Consider the following 9,979-nt stretch of genomic DNA (forward strand, 5'->3'; position numbering starts at 1 on the left):
AAAAGCAGGGAAAAGATACCAATAAGACTCTTCTCTAAATGAATAATTCTTATGTACACATTCCATGAACTAAAGTTTTGTTTGGGTTGAAATGAAACTTATTATAATTTTTTCCCCAAATCAATCCCTCCTGCAAATGTCCAAATTTCTTGTGAAACTACTACTATCTATCCAAGTCATATTTTAGGATTACATAACCTAGATTTGCAAATGTGATGTCATCATTGAATTCTATTTTCCTGTACATGCAATCAGCAATTATTGCTCCCATCTCCACAAGATCTCTTATATACATCATCTCTCTATGCAACCAATTCTCATTTGCTTTCACAGTGAATATTTATGATATCTTGCTAGATGATTTCCCTCTCCCCAATCTAGAGTCCACGTTTCTAAAGGACAGATCTGGTCATGTCCCACCTGCATTCAAAGATATATAATAACTTCTTTTTGTCTCTAGGTGGGCAGCTTGATGGTGGGGAAGATAGATCCCAAGGTCTGGAGTCAGAAAGACCTGGATTCAAATTTGACCTCAGATACTAACTGTGTGACCTGACAAGTCACTTAGCCTTAATCCACTGGAGAAGAAATGTCAAACTACTCTAGTATCTTTGCTAAGAAAACCTCAAAAGGGGTGACAAAAAATTAGACATGACCAAACAATATTACCTCTAGGATAAAACACAAAATACTTGGTCTATCATTTGAAGCCTTCAAACATCATTTTCATCTACCTTTCTAGACTTATTCCATATTATTTACCTTCCTTTATTCTTCCATTCACTGTTCCTTATTCCATTTTTGCATATCTAGATTATACTTACTCAATTATACTTCCTTATATCTCCATCTACAAGAATTTCTAGCTTCCTTCAAATCCCAATTCAGGTGTCATCTCCTACAAAAAACTTTTTCAATTCCTTAGTTATTAACATTCTGCATTTTTTGAATTTGCTTTGGACATACGGCATCTTAACATACTGTATTCTTTCCCACCTCCAGTAGAATAAAAGCTCATTAAAGGGAGGGACTATTTCATTTTTTGTCTTTGTAACTCTGGTACTTGGCACCTCTTGCACAGAGTAAACATTTGACAATTTTTTAAAAAATTGAAACAAAACAACCAGCTCCTTCTGAGAAATTAAATCTGGTCTCAAAAAATTTAGTTTGTCAGTCATTAAAACTTTATTGTGAATGGAGCAGCTCCTCAAATACCTTTTCTGCAAGTAATCAATGAATTATGAGAAATATAAAGCTTTGATTTTGTTGTTCAGTCATTTCCAGCTCTTTAATCTCACGGGGTTTTCTTGGCAAAGATGTCAGAGTGGCTTGCCATTTACTTCACCAGCTCATTTTACAGATGAGGAAACAGAGGCAAATTGTGTTAAGTGACTTGCCAACACAAGTAAATGTCTTAGATCAAATTTGATGAGTCTTCCTGACTCCAGGCCTAACATCATTGCAGCACCTATTTGCCCTAGATTTAGGGAAAGGGATAAATTTAGAGCAAGAAGTATTTGGAGATGGGCTATATGAGTAGCATTGCCCAGCTGGGGACACTTTGGGCATCCAAAATACCTAAGAAATAGTGAAAGTGCAAAATCTTATGGTGGGACCATAAACAAAGGGAATTGAGAAGGTGCTAAAGAAAATCTTAATCTAAAGCTCTAGTGGCAGCAGCCATACAGTGCTAATGCTTAACCCTAATTTATTTTAACCTTATAAACCACCTAGGGTATGACTAAAGAGACCATTTCCCAGAATGAATATGACTAAAATGTGCTTTTTTTTTCTTTCACTGAATAATAATACTGTCTGAAAAGTTCAACCACTATTTGGTTTTTCAAAGGAAGAAAATTGAATTCTAGATTACCTAGAGTATTTGTGTAGCCCTGGCTTTAGTATTTTTCCATAATTCTTTTGAGATGAATTCAAAGTTCTAATATTTGAGGAATATTTCTTAATATGGTCAAATTATACATAGTGACAATTAGAAAAAAAATCTATACAATAAGAAACCATAAGAGTAATATTACTGTTATGTTGCTAGGAGAAAGAATACAACTGTGTTGCATAGATATTCCATTAATCAGTCTGTTTTCAACTTTATATCTCTAAAAGGATAGAATATTGTCTCATAAATAAGCTTTACAGATTAATTAATGCTTTGATTAGTCCTAGAGTAGGGTTCAATAGTTATTTGAGCAATTGATTAGCTCCTAAACATATGAGTTGCAGTTTTTGAAATAGCTATAACATCAATTGAAGAATTTTGAAAAAAAATTTAAAAACCCATAAAATTGATTCTGTATATCCCATTCCTGCTTTGTATGATCCATTTGTGCATCTCAAATGTGAAGAAATAATTATTGAAGTTACTAAGGATATCTTTAGTAGTGTGCTTTAAAAGTTTCACAGATGACTTCTTGAAAAAAATTGTATACACAATACACTTTTAAATTTAGGCTGTATGATGAACATATCTATAACTTTATTAAATCTCATCATTTAACAAAACAATAAATCTATCCCTGATTTGTAGGGCTTCTGATTCGAGTATTTACATTGAAAATTTAATAATTAGCTCTTAAAAACCATAAAGAGCTATTAACTTAAGCACAACTCTGGCATAACTAAATTTTTGAAAACTCTTTCAAAAGGCCACAAACATATGTCCCTTTCCACAAATCTGAAACCGTTTAACTTTACAGTATTCTGCAATTTGATCCTCTTCAGTATAAAGCCTAATACTCTTCAATTGAATAATGATTGCTTTTTTTCTTGCAGTAAAACAAGTACTTTAGAATCAAATTATCTGTGTTAGAAGACAATTCCCTAACAAGAGAAGTTCTCATAAATGAAATTTTGTGAATAATGAAATAAAAAATAGGATCACTTGTATAAAAAAAGGAAAGAATTTCCCTTCTACAAATATATAATTACTATTGAATTCAGAGTACCCTAGATTGATATCCTTTCAAAGAAGAGCAACAGTTGTTTATTATCTTATTACTTTACCTGAAATAGTGTAAACCAAATTGAAAAGCTTAAATAGAAATAGCCACATAGATGCAATGTTTGGGATATAATTGTAATGATGATACCATTCTATTGTCTTTAAAAAGTATTATGGCAATTGGCTGGCCCATTGGGACAGGCATGTGTGAGGACATGTACCACAAGTGTGACTTGATTCAATGCAATAATTCAATATAGAATATAGTGCCTAGACTCAGAAAAGTTATTATTTGTTTAATTGTTTTTCAGTCATTTCTTTGTAACCCTATTTGGCAAATAGGATTTTTGGAGATTTGTGATCCTTCTTGACAAAGGTACTAAAATAGTTTGCCATTTTCTATCTCCTCCCATTTTACAGAAGAGGAAACTGAGACAAACAGGATTAGCTGTCTTGCCCAGTGTCACACAGCTAGGAATTGTAAGGTCAAATTTGAACTCTGGAAGTAAAGTTTTCCTGACTCCAAGGTTAGCACTTTCCCACAGCATTATATAACTGCTTCTAGAATTAGGAAGAGTTGGGTTCAAATTATGCTTCTAAAAATCATTAGCTATGCAACCCTGGGCAAGCCCCTTAATTTTTTGAGCCATAATTAATTTATCTGTAAGATAAAAGCATTTATTATACTGTGTATAAAGTAATAGCTTTATTTTGGGATGATTAGTTGTGAATGACTTTGCTATTTTTAGCTATACAATGATCCATGACTACTCTGAGGGACTTAAGATGAAAAATCCTGTTTTAGAGAAAGAATTAATTGTGTCTGAATACAGATTGAAGCATATTCTCTCTCTTTCTCTCTGTCTCTGTCTTTGTCTCTCTCCATTATTTTTTCTTGAAGATTTTTTTTTTTAAGGGAGGAGAACTATGTTTCTTTTTACATGGCTTTTATGGAAATGTTCTACATAATTTCCTAATAGGATAAAGGGTGGGGATAAGAGAGAGAATCTGGAACACAAATTCAAAAATAAATGTAAAAAAATGTTTTAAATGTTTGTGGTTAAAATTTTTTTAAAATTAAATTAAAAAAGATAAAAGAATTTGCCTTGTAAGTTTGTTGAGATCAAAGGAAATAATGTATGTAAAATACCTTGCAAATATTTTAATGCTAACTAGCTCTGTTATTATTAAAATAATTATAATCTCTATTATACAGAGAATTGTATTACCATTTGGGGAAGACATAAAATTTACATAAGACATGGTCCTTGACTTTATGACATTTCAGTCTCTTAATTGTGGTGTGATATTATGTGTTTTTATAAAAGGTATTTGAAATTTAAAAAATCTCTTAAAATAAAAAAAAAATTACTTTGCACTACATTAGAGAGAAAAAAGTAGTTCTCTCACTGATGGCAATTTGGACATTATAATTCTCCAGAGGTAGATTTTTTCCCATCTCTACTGAAATCTTAGTAACTGACATTTGAATGGATGAAGATACTCATAAATGCATGGTTTAAGTCTAATGTTACCAACTGTTCAGTTTTTCAATTTGTACTTTCTAAATCTTTTATGCACTTCACTTTGAAATTCTTTTATTTCAAATGAGGATGTAGTTAGCGGCTTTAGATTCATCAGAAACATGACTTGCACACTAATAACTAGAGTCAATGAATAGGCAACATACCTGTCTGAGCATTCTAAAAACAGATTTTAATGAGCACTTTGATGAGTGTTTCCATTATTTTAGAAATTAGTGCCTGTGCTTAATTCATATTTGATTTTTAATGGCTTGGATATGACATAAAATATTTCTCTCAATATAAAGTTGTTGCCAATACAAAGAATTAAACATAAACTCATCTAACTTTTATTAGTTTTCAAGTATGTAAGGTAAAAGTACTATAGTTTGAAAAAAGCATAATATTCTTATGAGGCTATTATCTTAAGTAAAACTTGTCCAGTCCTGACAGTTCCTTTAGCTTGAGATTCAAACCAGTTAGTGTCATCAAACAAAATTAGTTTCTTGCTTATTCTCTAAACTCTAGGCTAGGGTGAGTACAGCATTACTCAGAACTCTAGAGATTGGATTGTGTTAAAAGTTATAAGACCTTGATTTGTCAAGTATTGCCCATACAGAGAAATTACCTGGGTTAACTGTGATGCTTTTCTTTCTTTCTTTCTTTCTTTCTTTCTTTCTTTCTTTCTTTCTTTCTTTCTTTCTTTCTTTCTTTCTTTCTTTCTTTCTTTCTTTCTTTCTTTCTTTCTTTCTTTCTTTCTTTCTTTCTTTCTTTCTTTCTTTCTTTCTTTCTTTCTTTCTTTCTTTCTTTCTTTCTTTCTTCCTCTCTTTGTTTCTCTCTTTCTCTCTTTCTTTCTCTTTTTCTTTCTCTCTTTCTTTCTCTCTTTCTTTCTCTCTTTCTTTCTCTCTCTCTTTCTTTTCTTTCTTTCTTTCTTTCTTTCTTTCTTTCTTTCTTTCTTTCTTTCTTTCTTTCTTTCTTTCTTTCTTTCTTTCTTTCTTTCTTTCTTTCTTTCTTTCTTTCTTTCTTTCTTTCTTTCTTTCTTTCCTTCTCTCTTTATCTCTTTCTTTCTTTTTTTAATTCTGGGCACAATTTAACAAAAAAAATCAATAAATTTATACAATAAAAATAATATTCAAGAGAAAAAACTTTGAAAAACTTAGAACTATGATCAACTAAGGCTAACCATAATTCCAGAGGATTGATAATAAAATATGCTGATTGCTTCCTAATTAACCCCGAATGAAAACTGAGACACTATTTTTGTATGGCCAATATTTTGCTTGACTATGTATATATATATGTGTGTGTGTGTGTGTGTGTGTGTGTGTGTGTGTGTGTGTGTGTGTGTGTGTATATATATATATATATATATATATATATATATATAGTTTTGCTTTGTTTTGTTTTTTTGCTTTCTCAATGGAGGGGGAGGAGAATATGAGGTAAAATGGAGAGAAGACAGACCTTCATTTGATAATAAATCTAATTTAAAATAAATTGGGGAGAGGGGAGGACATTGATAAGCTGGAAATTTTCCAAAGGAAGACAATCAGGATTGGGAAGTGACTTGAGTCCATATCTATTGAGAATCATTTGAAAGAAGTAGAAATGTTTAGTCTGGAGAAGAGACAACTTGAAGGAAACATGTCTTCTTTATCAAATATTTGATGGTCTGCCATGGGGAGAGGGATTGGATTTTTTTCTGATTAATCTCAGAGGAAAGAACCAGGAACAAATGTATGGAAATTGCAATGTTTCAAAGAGGTAAATTTAAGTGTGATATCAGAAAAACAACCACAACCACTACAGCTGCTTCCTAATAATAATAGTAGAGCTAATAATAATAAAATAGAATAGGCTCCCTAAAGAGATGGTGGGTTTTTCTTCTCTGGAGATCTTTAGATAGAAACTAAAATTAGGCAGAGGATATAAAAGTGGGGATTCCTTTTCAAGTACAGGTTGAACAAAATATCAGCCACAGTCCCTTCTAACTTTCAGATGAACTAATTCTTCAAGGTGATAGAAACTTCAGTACTAACTAGGCTATTCAGGATTTCTTCTGGATTTCTAGGACTGGTATATATTTGGAGTAATAGATCCCTACTTGTTTGATGGCTATTGACATAAATAGATCCTCTCAGGTTTTCTTTTTTTTTTTTATTCATTTTTCCAAATTATCCCCTCCCTCCACTCCCTCCCCCCCATGGCAGGTAATCCCATACATTTTACATGTGTTACAATATAACCTAGATACAATATATGTGTGTAAATACCATTTTCTTGTTGCACATTAATTATTAGCTTCCGAAGGTATAAGTAACCTGGGTAGATAGACAGTAGTGCTAACAATTTACATTCGCTTCCCAGTGTTCCTTCTCTGGGTATAGTTATTTCTGTCCATCATTGATCAACTGGAAGTGAGTTGGATCTTCTTTATGTTGAAGATTTCCACTTCCATCAGAATACATCCTCATACAGTATTGTTGTTTAAGTGTATAGTGATCTTCTGGTTCTGCTCATTTCACTCAGCAACAGTTGATTTCAGTCTCTCCAGGCCTCTCTGTATTCCTCCTGCTGGTCATTTCTTACAGAGCAATAATATTCCACAACCTTCATATACCACAATTTACCCAACCATTCTCCAATTGATGGACATCCATTCAACTTCCAGTTTCTAGCTACAACAAAAAGAGCTGCCACAAACATTTTGGCACACAAGGGTCCCTTTCCACTCCTTAGTATTTCTTTGGGATATAATCCCAATAACAGCAATGCTGGGTCAAAGGGTATGCACAGTTTGATAACTTTTTGGGCATAATTCCAGATTGCTCTCCAGAATGGCTGGATTCCTTCACAACTCCACCAACAATGTATCAGTGTCCCAGTTTTCCCACATCCCCCCCAACATTCATCATTATTTGTTCCTGTCATTTTAGCCAATCTGACAGGTGTATAGTGGTATCTCAGAGTTGTCTTAATTTGCATTTCTCTGATCAGTAGTGATTTGGAACACTCTTTCATATGAGTGGAAATAGTTTCAATTTCATCATCTGAGAATTGTCTGTTCATATCCCTTGACCATTTATCAATTGGAGAATGGTTTGGTTTCCTATAAATCAGGGTCAGTTCTCTATATATTTTGGAAATGAGACCTTTGTCAGAACCTTTAACTGTAAAAATATTTTCCCAATTTGTTACTTCCCTTCTAATCTTGTTTGCATTAGTATTGTTTGTACAGAAACTTTTTAGTTTGATGTAATCAAAATCTTCTATTTTGTGATCAATAATGGTCTCTAATTCTCCTCTGGTCATAAATTCCTTCCTCCTCTACAGGTCTCCTCTCAGGTTTTCTTAAAGATTAAAGATTTCCTATAGCCCAAAAGTGGCAAAGAGTGATAAATTATAATATGAATGATTTTAGGGACAGGTTGCCTTTTCTTAGCTGGTTAGAGATTATAGCTCAGCATAATTTAACTAGCTATATAACAACTGGTTTTGGAGTTCCCTGGTGGTACTATATTATTATATGGTTGTATCACTTCATATAATTTCATTTTTAAAACTTGTGGTTAAATAAAATTCTTAAAAATATAATCATTTAAAATGCACTAGCAATTCTGCCTACTTAAAGAAGCTTTTTTTTTGTGAATCCTTTTATTTATTTTCTCTTTTTAAAAACTGATATATTTTGTTTTGACAGCTGACAAATCTAACTACCCACAACCAACCAATAAAATAACAGTTTTAACCGTAAATAAAATGGTAGTAACAAGAAACAGCATAGCAGTAACTGCAAATGCCAATGATTTTAAATGTTTATTTTTGTAATTTCCCTTTTATTCAAAGAAAGGGCATATGTCTTTTAAGCTTCACAAATTAGTATCAATATTGTCCGCTGTTTTTTATCTGAATTTATTGTTGTCTTCACTTTTTTTTATCATGTCATATATATTTTCCATTTTCTTTGAATTATTTATAGCAATATTTTTGAAAACAATAATGTCATAAAATTCTTATGCTACAGTTTGCTCAGTCATTTCCTAATTATTGGACACATAATTTGTTTTAAAATTCTTGGTGTAAATAGTAATTCTATGAATATTTTTCTGTAGAGAAGGGTATCAATAACTTCCTTTTTGTAGATTTTATAACCCTTTCATGATTCCAATTTGCTTTCCAAATGGTTGGACCAATTCACAGATCTACCAGCAATGATATGTCTATTTTCCCACAGACTTTCCAATATTGTCTTTGGGTGCATTACCACAAATTTATTATTTTTAATAAATCGCTAAAGGAGTTAGAACCAAAATGGCAGAGAGAAGCCAAGGAGTTGTCTGAGGTCTCCCCAGTTTCTTGGAAACAATATTAGATCAAGCCTCTAAATAGATTTTGGAGCAATATAACCTTAAAAAAGAAGTGAAACAATTTTCCAGTTTGAATTTTGATTTCCAATTTTTCTCCCTCTTTCCTCCTTTACCAAGATGACAATCTAAAGCAAGTTATACATGTACAATTGATATTAAACATATTTCCATTTTAGTAATATTCTGAAAGAAAAATCAGAACAAAAGTGAAAACTTACAAGATAGAAAAAAAGTGAAAATAATAAGCTTCTAACTGCATTCAGGTTCAATAGATTATTTTCTGGATATGGATAACATCTTCCATCATAAGTCTTTTGGAATTATCTTAGATTATTATGTTTTTGAGAAGAGCTGTCAACTGTAGTTTATCATTATACAATGTTGCCAATACTATGTAGAATGTTCTAATTCTGCTCACTTTACTCAGCATCAGTCCATGTAACTCTTTCCAGGTTTTTCTAAAATCTGGATGCTTATCATTTCTTATAGCACAATAATATTCCAGTACATTTATATGCCACAACTTATTCATCCATCACCCAGTTGATGGACATCCCCTCAATTTCCAACTCCTTGCCACCACAAAAAGAGCAGTTATAAATCTTTTTCACATGTGGATCCTTTTTTCTTCTTTATGCTATCTTTGGTACAAATTTAGTACTGGCATTGCTGGGTCAAAGGGTATACAGTTTTATAGCTCTTTGAGTATAGTTCCAAATGGCCCTCCAGAATGGTTGGGTCATTCACAATTCCACCAGCAATGCATTAATGTTCCAATTTTTCTACATCCTCTCCCACATTTATCATTTTCCTTTCCTGTCATACTAACTAATTTGATAGGTGTGAGGTAGTATTTGACACCTTTTAGCAAGTTGTGGTTTTCCATTTAACATTCACTGGAAAATTTGAATGTTAAAAATTATCTTTACATGTAACTGAAAAAACATAAAATATTATTAAATGGGGGAAAAGGTACCACAGACAATGAAGTGATATTAATACTAAACATATATGTACCAAGTGGCATAGCATCCAAATTTTTTAGAAAAAGAGTTAAATGAGTTACATGAAGAAATAGGCAGCAAAACTTTACTAGTTGGACACCTCAACCCTCTCCTTTGAAAACTAGACAA

Source organism: Sminthopsis crassicaudata, chromosome 1, assembly GCF_048593235.1.
Source record: "Sminthopsis crassicaudata isolate SCR6 chromosome 1, ASM4859323v1, whole genome shotgun sequence".
NCBI classification, from domain to species: domain Eukaryota; kingdom Metazoa; phylum Chordata; class Mammalia; order Dasyuromorphia; family Dasyuridae; genus Sminthopsis; species Sminthopsis crassicaudata.